Raw genomic sequence first — 18,029 nt, 5'->3', positions numbered from 1 at the left:
GAAGATCAGGGAAAATTTGGGTATGAGTGCATAGTGACGGGTAAAATCGGAGACAAACCCATGGCTCAAGGGAAATCTAGTATGCATAAATTCTAGGGTTGAATTTGTTGGGACAATGAGAGGTTGGACTAGTTGAGGAGGGTGACAAACCAGACCCATCCTCACCCTTACAAGAGAGACGTTAGAGGTGAGTAGGTCATGGGGGTGCAACCATCTATTCATGTGGGGAAAGTCGACAAAATTGTTGATTTGGGGTAGCATTGGATGTGCTCTAGCCACGAAATTTGGTGGAGAGGTTGGGGCACATGAGATCTCCAATACCCAGAAAGTGTTTGCACAGATTCTAAACAGATCAGGAGATATTAAAATAATTAATATTTTTAATGGAGTCACTAAGTCTAAACTTAGGGAAAATAAAATATTGATGTGTATTAATATGAATCTGTGTTAGAGTGGTCCAAAAGACATGGATCAAGCCAGATCTAATCTCGGTTGTTGCGATGTCAACATGAAAAGTATAAGAGGAGGCTTGAGGGTCACTTGGAGAACACACCGGAGATGATCAATAATTCTATTCTCTAGAGTGAGGTTTGCTAAGAGAGATAGTATCAGTGATCGAGAGAGCAGCTGAAAGGCATTGAGTGTAGAGAAACAGAGAATGCAGAGATTGTGTCGGGAGAGCAGCGTAGCAACCAAAGAGGGTGACACATAGCCAGCAAGGGCTCACACAAGGCCACTCAGAGGCAGCGAAGTGCTATGCAGAGCACCAGAGGGGCTAGCGCAGTTGACGCAGAGGTTCTTAGAGCTGATGCAGGGCCTCCTGGGGCAGACGCAGGCCTAGAAAGGCTGAAGCAGGGCCAACGTGTGACAAAGAGGGGCTGACGCAGTCCAGTTTGGGCAGACGCTGGGGTTGAAGAGCAGTTTTGTGTTGAGGAGCTACTGGAAGGGTTTTCCGGGGTTTCAGCCAAGAGATTTCTCTCAAATTGCGAGGTATAGCTGCTAAGGAAATTCTCTGTTGGGTATGCCAGTTTCGGCACCCAGATTGTACTCGGATATTGCTTAATAAGAAAACTCTCAGATAGTTGCACCGTTTTTCCCGCATTGGGTTTTTCTAGGGACATTGGTCCAAAATAATGGTGTCATGTGGTGTGTTTGTTCTTGTTTCTTTTAGTTGCTGATCTGTAATATGTTGAGCATGCACTGGTGTTTATTTTCAGTATTTACTTTGTAAATAACTTGTTAAAGAAAAATAACAAGTAGGTAGGAATAAATTAAAAAAAGTGCATGAAGGGTTTCTAAACTAAGTAAAATTAGAAACTTCAACATGGTATCAAAGCGTGATCGCAGATCACAGGAGGACTAAGAGACATCAATCGAGCGGAGTAATAGCAGTAGAAAACAACTGTCCCGAGGTGATAAAAGTTGTTTCTAGCAGAGTAGAAGCCAAGAAGTGTGACGCAGAGCCGGCCAAAGCCACACAAAAGAAGTTGGGCTGACGCAGGGCATCCCAGGGCTGACGCAAACCCATCTGGGGTGATGTAGAGCTAGCGTGAGGCAGAGAGGGGCTGACACAGTTCACAAAGAGGCAGTTGCTGGAGTCTAGAAGGCTGCAAAGATATTGTAGAGTGGAGCTGGTGAGGTACTATAGTCAGAACAATACCTTACAGAGCAGGGACAGCGGAGTTGTTACCGAGGGTTTCTAGTTGAGGAACCTGGATCAGCAGTGCAGTTGCACAAGACGATCAGAGTAGGGGGAATTTCGACAAGCGGCAGAAGGATTTCCAGGAGGGAAATTAGGATTCAGAGGGAGTCTAGAAGAGAACTTCCAGACGAGAAGTAGAGCCTCAGAGGAGTCGAACAGATAACTTCCAGGAGGGAAGTAGAGGAGCGTCATGGGACTATACGGGGTAAGAGACTAGGATAGATTGGACGGAGCATCGAACTTCGTAGTCTGGAAGGCCATAATATTATCAGTGCTTGACAGGAATCGTGTCAAGAAATTCGCCTTGAAGGTTATAGCTATTTCTGTCGACCCCAATGGTAACGACAAGTACGAAGAGGCGATGGCGAGGGCCAAGTGCATTATCCTTGACGGAGTCAAGGATCATGTGGTACCACAAATAGCCTAGAAGGAAACGACAGTTGAGATGTGGGAGGCTCTCAAGAAAGGGTGAGCTCTTCGTTTGAAGAACTCTTTGCTAAACAACAAGCGACTTGGCTAAGTAGCTCGAGCAACCAAAGAGAAATTCGATATGCCAAAAGATGCATGAAATGAGGAGAGTTTCCTTCCTTATATAGATTTCATGGAGCACTTTTCCCTCCATCGTGGGTCCCTCACTTAACCAACAACTTCTTGTCCATGCAAATCGAACTAAGGAATGCGTATTCTCCTAGTGTGGGTGGCCCCCACATATAACTTAACCATAACAAAATAACCTATGCTAAGTCTAACCTCCTAATAAAAACGAATGGGCCCCATCACCTCCAAAATTGGCCCGAAAATGTAATAATTAATCTTGTTCCAAATTAATTTATGAAGGGACATGACAGCTCGAGTACCTAAGCAATCAGTTTGAATAAATATATCTTTAATTGCAAAATGTAGGACAAAAGCAATTACTTTAGAATTGTTGAAATGTGTAACTAGGTTCGGTCTTCATAATATTTTTGTATTCTTGATTTTATATATTTGATGTTAAAAGAAAAAGAAAATTTATTATTATTATTTTATAGCATGTGTGTCATGCTCAAAGTCAATTTGTCTCAGGGCAAAGCACCCATTGTGTGCTTATAGGGTTTGCCATAATTGTATAATGTCAAAAGAGTCATTATCATATGTAATAGACTCTATTGGGCATCTTGTATCAAGTCAAAATAATTTATTTTTGAGTCAAAATGTGTTAAAGTATGCCTCCAAGACCAAGTTGGCCTGGTAGTGAAGAAATCAGCCTTGTTGTACCCATTTTGTCACGTCTGAGGAAGCATTGTACAAAGTTTTTCAAAGATTAGAATCATCAACCAACACATTGTATCATTGTAAACCCAATTTCTGCAAGTTATAATGTAAATGATGCGAGCATGACAGTTTAATTTTGTAACAACACCTAGGTAAGCCTTTGATTTTGGCAATGAATTTAATCCTAGGAGATTTTTTAACCTCACCGAATTATGTGTGTTTCTAAACACGGATAATCGATTGTTTTTCCTCCAGCTTAAACCCCAAAGCTAGGGTGGGATTCATTGACAAGATTTTATGTGAGTCTTAGTGTTATATTGAGACTTTGTAAAAGTGGTTTGGGAATAATTTAAGCTATTTGGCTAAATTTATTTATTGTAGGTCACTTGGTCTATACTAGATCATATTGTCATAGAATTGGGTAATGTCATGAGGGTCTATAACGAATGTGTATTCCCCCTTTGTGAGGGTTGAATTATTTGTAATATCTGATGTAAAATTATTTTAGTGCATGGTCCCTCATATTTAGACACCATGGTTAAAGTATTTAAGGGTGGAAAAAATATTAATCCCCTCTTGTGTCAATTAATTAATTTTTTTGACTAAATTAAAATTAAATTCTAAGTCTGAAAATTAATTAATTTAGAGTAAAAAAATTATAGAGAAATTAAATTTCTGCAAGTGGAAAATAACTAAAAAATTCGCGGGTCAAATAAAAGTCAAATTTTGGAGGTCCCCCACCAAGGCAAAAATGGATATTTTAAGAAAATTTGAGCTCTTGGACCTTGGTGGTTAAGTCAAAGTCAAAATTATGAGGAAATTAATCCAAAATATTAATTTTTGGATTAATAAAAAATGGGTTTTAAGTGAAATTCGAAATTTTGTTCAAAATAAATATTTTCGACGACAAGGATTAAAAGATGATCAAATTATTATTAACGGTCGAGATTATTTTGACATGGATTATAACAACTAGCCGTTATTCTCCACTTGGAGGATTTCTCTATAAATAGAAACCATTTTGCTTTTCAGGATATTCTGATTTTGGGCTATCTCTCGATGATGTAATTTTGGTATTGAGCCATTTCTTTGCTGGGAACGTTTTAATATCATAATAAAAAGACTTTGGGGTTCAGTTCATGGTGTTCTTGTTCCATTGATCTGTGGTACATGCTAGTTATGTGTTAATCCTATATTGTGCTTCATTGTTATATGAATTGTTATTTCATTTGTCGGTGATAGGACATTCTATTGGTAAAAAATAATTTTTATCTTAGGTGATCTGATTCATCATATGATCTAACGATTTGGTTTGAGAAAAATTATAGAGATCTGTAGGTACACTAGCCCTTGGGCTCCAAGTTCACAGACTGTGGGAAAGAGCTGACCTTGTTTGGGCTCTAGGAATTTTTATATGGTATTCTAACTTTGCAAAAGGGTGTGGTCAATATTCTAACTTTTGAAAAATACATTTATCCATTGCCATTAGTTAGAATTTATTTCTAAATTTTTTTATTTTACAAACATTGTATATTTGTAAATATTCTGTATATAATTTTGCGTAAAATAATTTTGTAAATTATTTCTAACCCTTGTTGCAACAGTTGGGGTTTTTGGGTTTATTTTAAGTTTTGTATATATTGGGGTTTTGGGAAAATTTCATTTCATTTGCGTAGGTGAATTCTCAAGCCATCTCAATATTCTGTGAGGGTTTATCTCACCCAAGTGAGACGCCTGGCTTATTGAAGAAAATTGTTGGGGGTTTGAGGCAAATCTAGGCCTAAGAAGACAAGATCTAGCCTTCGGCTGCCATCCAGGCTCAACGATCAAGCAAAAGAGGAAGCCGCTATCCCTTAGAGGAAATTTTGTGGCATTTTGTGGTGATTTTTGAAGATCTGAATCAAAATTTGATTTTTTGCATTGTTGATTTGGGGTAGCATAGGATGTGCTCTAGCCACGAAAATTGGTGGAGAGGCTAAGGCACATGAGATATCCAAAACCCAGAAAGGGGTTGGGCATATTCTAAATAGTTTGGGAGATATTAAAATAATTAATATTTTAATGGAGTCCCTAAGTCTAAACTTAGGGAAAATAAAATATTAATGTGAATTAATATAAAAATGTGTTAGAATGGTCCAGAAGTCATGGATCAAGCCAGATCTAATTTTAGCCATTGATTAGGGACTTAATTTCGACTGTTGATTTGTCAACGAGAAAAGTATATGAGGAGGCTCGAGGGTCACTTGGTGAATACACCAAGAAATCAAGATTTTGACTTTTTGGGGCTGGGTTTGCTGAGAAAGTTGAGAGAGTGATATGGAGTTGCAGCGGAGGGGCAGTGAATACAAAAGCAGAGAGGCAGAGATAGTGCTGGGAGGATCAACGTAGCAGCTGGGAAAGCTGACGTAGAGCGAAGAAGCTGGAACAACGGGGATAGCTGACGCAGAGGGCAGAAGCCGGAATTGCCGGGAACAACCGGAACTGTCGGGAACTGTTGGAACTTGCGGGAACAACTGAAACTGCCAGGAATTGCCGGAACTGCCAGGAACAACTGGAACTGTCGGAACTGCCAGGAAAGTTGACGCAGAGGGTAGAAGCCGGAACTGCCGGGAACAGCAAGAACTGCCGAGAAAGCTGACGCAGAGGGTAGAAACCGGAACTGCCGGGAAAGCTGACGCAGAGGGCAGAAGAGGCTGACGCAGTCCCTAGAGGCTGACGCTGGGGTTTTTCATGGGGCAGATTGGAGCTGAGGAGCTGCCAGAGTGTTTATCCGGGGTTTCAGCCGGAGCATCTATCTCCGAAGGAGAGGTACTACTGCCGAGATTTTTCTCTGTTGGGTGAGCTGGATTTGGCACCCAAATTGTATTCTGAAACTGCTTAATAAATCAAACCCTCAGATAGCTACACCGGTTTTCCTGCATTAGGTTTTTTTGGGGACATTAGTCCAAAAATAACAGTGTCATTTGTGTGCTTGTTTATGTTTCCTTCAGTTGATGATCTGTAATGTGTTGAGCATGTACTTGCGTTTATTTTCAGTATTTACATCGTAAATAACTTGTTAATTAATCAGAACAAGTAGGAAGGAATTAATCAGAAAGTACATGGAGGGTTTCTAATTGTTAGACTTAGAATCTTCAACATGGTATCAGAGCGTGGTTGCAGATCACAGGAGCACTGAGGACATCAACCGAGCAGAGCAGCAGTAGAAAACAACTGTCCTGAGTGACAGAAGCTGTTCCTAGTAGCAAAACAGTAAGGAAGGGGTGATGCAGTGCCTGCATCATCAAGTTCGGGCCAAGAAGAGGCTGAGGGAGACAAAGATAGGCTCACGCAGAGGCCAGGAGGGCTGACGCAGTTGGCTTAGGGAGCTAGTTTGCCGGTGCTGGGATTGCGCAGAGCCTAGGAGCTCTCACCTTCAGGTTGCTGGGGTTTAGGAGGCTGTGGATAAGTTGCAGAGTGGAGCTGGTGGGGTACTGTTGTGAGAACAATACTAACAGGGCAAGGCCAAGGAGGAGGGAGTTGCTATCAAGGGTTTCTAGCCGAGAAATCTGGATCAGTGGTGCGGCTGCACATACGATCAGAGTGGGGGGCATCTTGACATGGGCAGAAGGATTTCCAGGAGGGAAATTGGGACTAAGAGGGAGTCCAGAAGAGAACTTCCAGACAGGTAGTAGAGAGACTCAACAGGAGTCGAACCGAGAACTTCCAAACGGGAAGTAGGGAGACTTAGCAAGAGTCGAACCGAGAACTTCCAAACGGGAAGTAGGGAAACTCAGCAAGAGTCGAACCGAAAAATTCCAGACGAGAAGTGGAGAGACTTAGCAGGTGTCGAACCGAGAACTTCCATGCGGAAAGTAGAGAGTCGGAGGACTTGACAGAGGAGACAGATGACGACTGTGCCATGAGTGCTCACACGCCACTTGAGTGAAAGCGGGGAGACATGGAGCTGTAGTCAGACGAACTACAGGCAATGAGGGGCAGGATCCTCGAGGTACCGAGCCTCTTGGATTACAACTTGCTACGGGAGCCCCGACGAGTAGCAGTACTGGCGGATGTCAGTAGAGACAATGAGGCTGGAGCGACAGAGGGAGTTTTCAGCTTCATGGATGTCTCTAGCCTGACAGAGATGTCCGAGTTGGGAGATCAGTGACTTACTTCTCAGTAACTGAGTTGCAGTGCAACAGTTAGCAGTGATAGTTCTATGGGTAGCACGATGCAGCAAGATGAGAGGGAGCTACAATACGGATGCAACAGTGGCAGTGGCATGGCCATGGGTAGCAGTACAAGATGCAGCAGTGAAAATGATGGGTAGCAGGCCTAACATCAGCACAAGGACCGATGTCGGATGATGAGGGCGATACTTAGTGACGAGTATTGCTAGAGCACAGTCCTCGCTAAGAGGGAGTGTTGATTTGGGCTAGCATAGGATGTGCTCTAGCCACAAAAATTGGTGAAGAGGCTAAGGCACATGAGATCTCCAATACCCAGAAAGGGTTGGGCAGATTCTAAACAGTTTGGGAGATATTAAAGTAATTAATATTTTAATGGAGTTAGTCTTAGGGAAAATAAAATATTAATGTGAATTAATATAGAAATGTGTTGGAATGGTCCAAAAGTCTTGGATCAAGCCAGATCTAATTTCAGTCTTGATTAGGGACTTAATCTCGGCTGTTGATTTGTCAACGAGAAAAGTATAAGAGGAGGCTTGAGGGTCACCTATAGAATACACCAAGAGATCAAGATTTCAACTTTCTGGGGCTGGGTTTGCTGAGAAAGTTGAGAGAGTGATCTGGAGTAGCAGTTGAGGGGCAATGAATACAGAAGCAGAGAGGCAGAGATAGTGCCAGGAGGATCAGCCAGCAGCCGGGAAAGCTAATGCTGAGGGCAAAAGTCGGAACTGCCAGAACCGTCGGGAAAGTTGACGCAGAGGGCAGAAGCTGGAACTGCCGGGAACAATTGGAACTGTTAGAACTGCTAGGAAAGCTGATGCAGAGGGCAGAAGTTGGAACTACCGGGAACTGCTGGAACTGTCGGGAAAGCTGACGCAGAGGGCAGAAGACGGAACTGTCGAGAACAAAATTTGCCACGAACTACCGGGAAAGTTGACGCAGAGGGCAGAAGAGGCTGACGCTGGGGTTTTTCTTGGGGCAGATTGGAGGTGAGGAGTTGCCGGAGTGTTTATCCAGGGTTTCAGCTGGAGCATCTGTCTCCGAAGGAGAGGTACTACTGCCGATATTTTTCTCTGTTGGGTGAGACGGATTTGGCACCCAGATTGTATTATGAAACTACTTAATAAATCAAACCCTCAGATCGCTGCACTGGATTTCTCGCATTGGGTTTTTCCGGGGACATTAGTCCAAAAATAACCGTGTCATTTGTGTTCTTGTTTCTGTTTCCTTTAGTTGATGATCTGTAATGTGTTGAGCGTGTACTTGTGTTTATTTTCAATTATTTACATGGTAAATAACTTGTTAATTAATCAGAACAAGTAGGAAGGAATGAATCAGAAAGTACATGGAGGGTTTCTAACTGTTAGACTTAGAAACTTCAACATGCATTGGTTCAATTTTTTTTTAGGCTTTCTAGGTTTAAGGTTAGCCCTTCTAGCACTAGTTGTGCCCTTTCTTCCCTTTCTTGGTGAGCCGTTGGCCTTTCTTGGCCTTGAAACCCTTGCTGTCAGCCCTTAAGGGTTGCTAGCCTTGGCCGCAGACCTTTCTAGGCCTCCATCTCCCCTTTGCTAGCCCTCTTCCCCCTCTTCTCCCTCTCGGCACCATTCTATACCCGTGTCGTTGTGAAAATTCCGAAACTGGAATCCTATTGCAGCAACTAGAATTTATGTTTTTAATTGTTAATTATTTTAACAATTTATTTGCTATGACAAATATCAAATAAATCACACTGCAACCTTCACAAATAAAATACAGCGGAAATAATAGCGATGGAAACTGCGAAAATACTACCACACACACAATAAAATTGACACCATTATTTTTGGACAATTGCCCCTAAAAAAAACCCAACTTGGGAAAACCGGTGCAGCAACTGAGGGTTTTATTGTTATGCAGCAGTGAGAAATTTCAAGTACAATAATCTAGATGCCGAATCTGGCAATCCTACAGAGAGAAATACTAGCAAAATTCTAGTGAGGAATTTTCCTCACCCCATAGGCAAATCCGGGCTCTGACTGTAGCTCCAAGTGAGCCGTCCAAATTGCCTCTGTGTTGGCCTGTGTCACCCTAGCGCAGTATCTGCCACGCTAAGCCTTAATTAGCTGCTCCTGTAGCCATCCTGTTTGCCACTGGCTGAGAAACTATCTCTCCACCCTTCTAGAACCCTTTCGCGGCCTCTAGAACTGAAGCTCAACTTCTCTCCAGCTAAATCGAACTGCCCTCTAGAGGCTTTTGCGTAGCCCCTACGTCAGCCTCACTGTGGTACTTCTGCCTCTTTGCAAATGCACTTGTTGGATTGAGAAAACTTCCTCCAACCTCACTATCCCTGCCCTTCACTCTCTGCTTCGAATTTTGGCTCTCCGACAACTGGTGCTGCTCTCTGGAAATCGATTTGCCAAGGAAATCGAATTTTTGATGTGTTTTCTCCAAGTGCCCATTGACTTATTCTTATAATCCACTGTTGGAGCACCAACGACTAGGATTAAAACTTAATCAATGGCTAAGATCATCTTGGAGTCAATCTGTATGAGTTTCTAGATGATTGCATCTTAACTTAATTAATTCTAATTAATTAACCATATTCCCTAAGTTTAGACTTAGGAAATATTTAAAAACTGGTTAATAATCTAATCAAGCCATCTCTAGGTGGAATTTCCAGAAATTTTTGTGTTTTGGAGATCTCATGTATTATAGCCTCTCCACCAAATTTCTTGCCTAGAACCAGTGTTTTAAAAACCGACCGGGTCTTAACCGGTAATCGGTCAAACCAACTGGTTAGCAAGCCCACCGGGTCAAACTGGCTTAAAAACTTGGTTTACCTTCTCATTTCGCCTTTTTTTTTGCCCTAACCGGCTGGTTTAGGATGGAATCGGCCGGTTTTGTCCTAAACCGGCTGTTTTATTGCCAGGGCAACTATAACCCCCACAAAATGCATTTTTGTGAGTTTTGAAGCTGGTTTGAGGGAAATTTGGGATTGTTTTCCTCCAAAAAGAGTCCCTCCAAGAAAAACATGCCTACCCTCTTAGTTTCTTGACACAGCTCAACCCTAACAATGTTGGCACTTAATGGTAATGTTAAATTCTTAAAGTAAAAGTGACATTTCCTTTAATTTTCATTTTCATTCTTTGACTTAAATTTTTAACATTACCATGAAATGACTCAGGGTGTTTGAGAGTGGTTTCGACCTCATTGGATTTCATATGGAGAAACTAGAATTTTAGATTTCGCTCAAAATTCGGCAGAATGTTGGCACTTAATGGTAATGTTAAATTCTTAAAGTAAAAGTGACATTTCCTTTAATTTTCATTTTCATTCTTTGACTTAAATTTTTAACATTACCATGAAATGACTCAAGGTGTTTGAGAGTGGTTTCGACCTCATTGGATTTCATATGGAGAAACTAGAATTTTAGATTTCGCTCAAAATTCGGCAGACTTAATGGTTTTCGGGATTTCATGGTTTGGGGGTTTGCAATGTTTCCATTTGATTCTATCATGCGTGAGGGTATGAGATTGGCATTTGATCAAGAGCATGAAGTCCTTTGAGAACCTTGATTGTGCTGGCATTGATTGTTGAACTTTGTTGATGTTGGTGGTACTGATTGTTGAACTCCTCTACCATGGCCTTAACAAGAATGCACCCTTCACTCAAAGGAAAACAACTGGTTAGGCATGCTAATCTTTTTCTACCACATTATAAGGTTGAGGAGATGAACCCTTCACTCAAACCAAAATCATTGGTTAGGCATGTTAAACCTTTTCAATTTCTATCATGTTATAAGGTTGAGCAATCCAAGTCTGAAGACTTTGAGCTAGATGATGTTCATGTATCTCTTGTTGATGATGTTTATGTATTTCTAGTAGCGTTGAATCAATGATGAGTTTCATGAGTGACCATGTTGATCAGTGATTTGTAGTTTTGATGTCTATTTTTGCTACTACTACTAAAGTTGTAGAGGAGTTTTAGGAGTCCTCAAACTCGGAGGCATATTATTTATGTAGCTCATGTTGATGATCTCTTGTCTAGTAGTGGTGATGAGTTTGATCATGATGAGTGATCATGTTGTTGATCATTGATATGTAGACTTGTAGTAGTTCAGTGACCCCATAGCTTAGAGCATTGTTTTCGAACTCTAGAGGCCATTCAGAGCCTCATTGATTATGTATTTTGTTGTGGATATGTATTGTACTCGATGCGATTTTGATATATTCACCTTTACATGGTATATAGATGAACAAACCTTGCATATTTTGTTTCTATTGGCTTGGAATCGTGGTTTTATATCTTAAAAATAGTTTTTTTCATTAAAAAATAATTATTTAATGTATTTTTTTTAACCGGTTTGTTTAGACCTAACCAGTCTTGGTTCGAAACCCGGTTCATTAGATGGACCGGTTCGGTCACCGGTTCCAGTTTTAAAACATTGCCTAGAACACCTCTGTTGCTACAAAAACTAACAGCCGCAGGCCTAAGGCCCTGATTCCCCTTAGCCGCAACCTTCTTTTCCCTAGCGGTAGCCTCTTGGAGGCCTGCCCTAGGGGCCACAACCTCTTCTAAGCCTTGATGGAAGGCCTATTTGTCTTCTTCCTCCTTGCAGTAGGCCTATTAGTCCTCCTCCCTTAGCTGCCGCCCTTTCCTAGGCTTCTAGCCCTCATTATTGCCCTCTTTCAGCCCTCTTTGCCTCATTTCAGTCATTGCTTGGGTCATTATTTGGATTTTTGCCTCTAATACTTTGTGGTTGCAAGAGGTCACCTCATTCGAGAAATTTTGGGCAAGCAAACTAGCCATTTTCAAGGCCTAAAGGCCTATTGGTTTCCCGCCTCAAAGCCTCATTTCATCTCTGTTTTACAAGCATCCTTTGGTTTGCCTCCTCAAATCCTCATTTCATCTCTGTTTTACAAGCATCCTTTTATCACTTTGTTTACAATGGTATATAACTCATCTAAGTGGCATAAATCTAATTAACAAGTCGTCTAAATACATTAACAAGTCATTGCATCAATTGGTAATAGTCATTTGGCTTGTTTCATGAATTTTGATGACTGTCATATTGTTTAAAGAAGCATAACAAGGTCTGATCATAACAGCAATATTGACATCTAAAATATCCTAAGCTCATTAAGCTTTCGTCTCTAATTTCCCTTGCATCATTGTTTAGAATCTTGTGTTGGCAAAGTGGTTTAATTGGGCTACCTCATTTGCATTTTTTGCATTCATAAGCATTTCATTTATTACATTCCTAAGCGCTCTCATTGAATTTAGCTTACTGCTGTCATGAAATTTGAGCACAAGTACATAAAGGTTCCTAATATAGGTTAATGCTCTATTGATAAGCATAACACATTGTGAAAAGGATTGTTTACATTGATAGCATTACATTGAAGTAGTGGTTTGACAATTGGCTAGGTTGTTGCATTGCTCTCTAATACGAATACTAACAAATTGCTTTCTTGTGAGTTCCATAATCTAAAAGATCATAATTTTGCACTAAGTAACTCAGTCATCAATCTCAAGAGTTGAATATCTTATTGAATGGTTGATATTGCTTAAGTTGGTAATTCAAAGGATATTGGACTTGGGCATCTTAATGTTTAGTCACTTGTTCCTTTTGGAGATCTAATTGTTCTAATCATCATTGTGGTAATCTCTTAATCAATTTTTTCCATTCTTGTATTGTCTCTAAGGAACCTTGGCTAATTGTTCAAAGTAATATCATAGACAAGTGCTCTAATCTTTCTTATAGCCATTATTGTCATTTATTGTTCATGGTTAAATTGAATATATATTGTGGACGATAATTTTATCTTTGACATATTGATGAATTGTTATAAAGAGCATTAATCTTGTTTTGAGCAATTATCTCTTGGTTACATTGAATACTTATGAGATTTCTAAGTATTACCCATTAGAAATTTAATCTGTATTCTTCTGGTTTATTTCTTCTACTTGTTAATTACGAACAAGTTATTTAAAACATATAAATAATGAAATAACACAATATAGTGTCAACCATCTACAGATCAATAGCTAAAGAAAACAAACACACAAGTGACACCGTTATTTTTTCGACAACTCGTCCTGGGAAAAACCCAATGCGGGAAAACGGTTGCAGCAATTCTGAGGGTTTATTATTATGCAATATATCCTTGAGTACAACTGGGTGCCAAACTGCCTCACCCAACAGAGAAAAACAACTGGCAATAATACCTCTCTATTCGCAAGCAGGTATTCAGAAAACCTGCCCCACGAAACCCTCTCCAGCAACACTGAAGCACTTTGTCAGCCCTCCTGGCCTTTGCATCAACCTCAGAACCCTCCGTGTCAGCCCTCTGAGGCATTGTGCAGCGTCTGGGACGCTCTGCGTCACTCCTGCTGCCCTCTGTGTGGATGACGTAGGCCCTCTGGGCTCTGCGCTTTCTCTGCTAGGTTCTGCGTGGCTTGTTCTGGCTTCTGCGTTTGCCTCTCTACCTCTGCGCTGGTCTCTCGACACTATTTCTTTGCTAGGTTCTGCGTGGCTTGTTCTGGCTTTTGCGTCTGCCTCTCTACCTCTGCGCTGGTCTCTCGGCACTATCTCTACCTCGCTGCTGATCAGTGATTCGACTTTACTTAGCAACCCCGCTCTAGTAAATTGAATGACTGATCACTCTGGTGTATTCTCCAATTGACCCTCAAGCCTCCTCTTATACTTTTCCTATTGGTCCTTCAACGATTGAGATTACATCTCTAATCAACGATTAAGATTAGATTTGGCTTGATCCATGACTTTTGGAACCTTCTAACCCAGTTTTATATTAATACCCATTAATATATTATTTTTCCTAATTTTAGACTTAGGAACTCCATTAAAAATATTAATTATTTTAATATCTCCCAAACTGGGTACAATTTGTCTTGAGTGCTCTATTTTGTGGTTAAGATTGTCCTTCATGTGTCAATTAAGTACTCTTTCATCATAACCAAAGATCAATTGTAACTAAGTACCCATGATCATAAGCAATCTTAACTCAAAAACACTCAATCATCTTGCATTTGTATTCTAGGCCCAATTTTACATTAATAAATTGACCTCCAAGCCTAAGCTTGGTTGATAGAAAGATAGGAATACCCTTCATCTTGTATCTTGCGAAAGATAGAACTTCTCTAGTGGTTAACACGGTGACCTTGCAGTTGTCAGAGCCATAGTCTCTGTAGTGCCAGAGGCACCGAGAGGTTAGATTTTAAGGGGAGGTATCGTTAACCAAGCCTTTGCTTGCTTCGCCTTAATTTCTCTCTACAACCTACTTTAGAGGCTAGCCTCAAAATAGCTAAGGATTAAGGGTTTCACTAAGTTAGGCATTTAACCAAAATACACCAAGATCTTGCATCCCACCTAGATTGTAGGATTTGCATTTCATATAGGATAGCTAAGCATCTCTTAAGCAGCAACTGTTTATCTGGTCATTTGGTACTTAATTGATACAAATAAATTAATTGACTCCATAAGGCATTGGTCTTACTAAAATCCAATCTGATCTATTAAATTGCTAAAATCAACCAAGTGGCTAGGCCATTCAATCGTGTCTCTCGGATTTGTTGGTTGCCAATAAATCTCGCATTCTCACATTTCGTAGGGACTACCCCCAATAGCCTGCGGTTGGGAGACAACTAGAACGGAGAGGGTAGGGATCAGAGTAACAGCCCCACCCCGAGTCATTGTCGCAACATGCTTGTACAATTTGAGCGACAACATGCGTCATTAGGGCTATTTGTTCTCTTTGAAAGCCTTTATATAAGAAACCATTCGACTTCATTTGGAGACTCACTCACTCATTCGATCAAGGAAGAAAAGATAAGAAGCAAGAAGACAAGCGAAGGGCTAGAAGAAAGAAGGAAAGACAAAATTTTGATTTTCTCTCTCTCTATCTCTCACATGTGCGAAGGAGGCTAGGGTTTTGTAGCTACAAGGATGAAATTTCTGAACTATAAAAGAAGGAACAAAATCTGAAGTAACAAAGTCAAATTGATCATCTACAAGCCTTTGAAGAAGCAACCCAAGTGAAGGAAAGGGGAAGCCTAAAAGAGCCCTAATCACCCACATGTGCAAAGTTGTAGCAAATTGCAGGAGGGCCGAAGTTACAGGTCTACAGTGAGGGCCGAAGTTTGTTGCTGGGGTTGAAGTATGTTGCCAGAGGTTGAAGTTGAGCATTTGGAAGAGATTTGACTTGATTTGACTTGGTGAAGAGAAGCACATCCTCAAGAAGGTTGACTTGGTATTGGAAGGGTCTTGGTCTTGGGTCTAAGGGTCTTGGAATTCGCTATTTGAAGATTGTATAAGAAGAGGAGATTTTTGTGGCTTTTCCTCTTTAGGAGAGGTTTTGGCCCTGGCTAGCAGCTGACATCTTGTGCCCATTTGTTCTATTGATCTTCATGTTTTGGTAGTTGTTTAATGATAATAACACTATAATAATAAGAGAAGAAGAAGCTAATCATAAAGAAGCGTAAAAGAATATCACAAGTAGTTATCAAGTTAAAGAGAAATCACTTCAATTTAAGCCCTATTGATTTCTCAACAAGAATAACCCACATAAGTTTTGAAATGCTTAAGAGATTTGACCAAGGCATAAGCTTGCTTTTCGATAGTACTATAATTTAGCTCAGAACTTTGAAGCGACCTACTAATGAAAGCAATCAGTTTCTCATGTCCTTCCTTATTCTTTTGAAGCAACACACCCGCAATAGTGTCCTCTGAAGCAAAGGAAAAGATCATAAACTCCTTTGAATAATCCAGGCCAACTAAAATAGGAGCCTTCACAATAGAACCCTTGATTTCCTGAAAAGCCTTCCTACCCTCATCTGTCCATACAAATTTTGCATCTTTCTTCAAGAGACTTTGAATAGGCTTAACAATTTATACATAGTTTGCAATAAACCTCCTAAGAAAGTTAATCATTCCTAGGAAGCACTGAAGGGATTTAATGTTATGAGGCAAGGAAGTCTTTTGGATTGCCTCAACTCTTTCAGGATTGATTTTGATCCCATCCTTAGAGATGATGTGACCAAGTAATTTACCCTCAGTTACTCCAAACACAAACTTAGCAGGATTCAAGGAAATTCCATATTCTCTGCACCTATCGAAGATTTTCCTTAGATGATCAATGTGAGCAAGTCCATCTTTTGAAAACACCGTAAGATCATCTGGATAAATCTCGATAATTTTACCAATTAAACCCTTAAAGGCATAATCCATAGCCCTCTGAAAAGTTGCTCTAACATTGGTCAACCCAAAGGGCATCTTGATATATTCAAAAGTTCCCCATGGTGTGGTGAAAATATTCTTATGTCTATCTTCCTTCTTCACCCAGACTTGGTTATAACCTGAGAAACCATCTAACAATGACATCATGCACCTAGTTACCCTTTGTAGCAAAGTCTCCATATTAGGCAAGCGGTAATTATCTTTCTTACAGGCTAAGTTAAGGTTTCTAAAGTCAACACAAAGTCTAATCGATCCATTCTTTTTCCTAACAATCACCATTTTTGAACACCATGACGAATGACGAGTATGCGCAATAATTCCAGCTGCAAGCATTTTCTGAAGCTCTTTTTAAACCAAGGGGGCTAACTTAGGATTAATTTGCCTAAGTTTATGACGAAATGGTTTAGCATTTTCATCCTTCAAAGGGATAGTATGTTTCATAACATCTTCCATGTAACCTTTCAACTCATCATAGGAAAATGCTAACACATCTCTATATTCATGAAGTAAATCAACTAATTTCTTCCTTTCTTCCTCACTAGTACCTTTACCAATTTTAACAATCTTAGGATCATGCGAGGTAACTTTACCAATTTTAACAATCTTAGGATCATCCGAGGTACCATTTTTTACTTCAATGAATTCCCCTGGATCAATCTTCTTTTCCTCTTTCCTCTTTGTGGCATCATGCCTATCAAAGAGTCGCTCCAAGGCTACCTGACCCCTGGGAGTAGGATTTGTTACATCATTACTCTCTGTATAATTACATACTTCCTCCTTGTAGCCAATGTTAAAATCCTCAAATTCTTTTAAATTATTCAGAAATCGAAGGCCTAAAAACTAACTCCATCTTAACTTTATCATTTACCAATCCATCCGATAGCTACAAAGTGGATGCTGCTACCGCAAGCTCATCAGCATGGCTATTCTTTTCTCTAGGGACAGTCTCAATATTAAGAGCATCAAAGTTCCATACTGTCCCAGGCTGCATTTCAATATTTCCTGAGCCTATCATTTTTACAAGCAAACTTATTTTTGACTTGCATAATGACAAAATCAGAGTCTCTGCTCTTTGGCCAATATCACCCTTTCAATGTTTGACTTTATCACTTTAGGACTTCTTAATATATGTGTTACCTGGCCATAACTTTGCTTGCAACATGGTAACTATTATGAAACTATGCTTAAATAGTGAATACAGACAAACAACAATGTAGATTATCCAAAGCAAACTCCTTATTTGAAGATAGTGAATGTATATGTAGCAAGATGCCTAATTAATCAAGACAATGTAAATTACTAAATACTCTACGAAATTATGCGGTGTCAAACTGATTTAGTTGTACAATGGACATCCTTGATGTCATTTTCTGTGGACAATTCAGATTTCATATTGCTTATGCATGGTGCTTAGAGGAATTTCCTTTGCTCACGAGTGTTGCTTGTGACAACCTGTAAGATTATTTTTTTGCTGTTGAAATGTATGTTTATTCTTCTTGGATGTTCTTATGTGCTGTGCATTCTTACAACATAAGGGAATATGCTTCTGTTTCTCACATCCTCGATGTCACATATATTGCTTTTCCTTTGAATCATATCATTTTTGATCTTTGAGTATTTTATGTTTTAAATTTTCTGGAGTTTTACTGTTCAATTTATGGTTTATGAT

At 40.1% G+C, this 18,029-nt stretch overlaps 1 protein-coding gene across 4 annotated transcripts in view; it reads left to right on the top strand.

Moving 5' to 3' along the window:
• Positions 1-18,029, top strand: part of LOC149250703 (uncharacterized) — a 213,601-nt gene that overhangs the window by 59,509 nt on the left and 136,063 nt on the right. The window lies entirely within an intron of this gene.

The sequence above is a fragment of the Pinus tabuliformis genome, chromosome 7, assembly GCF_031772625.1.
Source record: "Pinus tabuliformis cultivar Carrire ecotype Pingquan chromosome 7, CPIR1, whole genome shotgun sequence".
Classification (NCBI taxonomy): domain Eukaryota; kingdom Viridiplantae; phylum Streptophyta; class Pinopsida; order Pinales; family Pinaceae; genus Pinus; species Pinus tabuliformis.
Note: the sequence above shows the minus strand (reverse complement) of the source record. Positions and strands in the feature narration are given on the sequence as shown.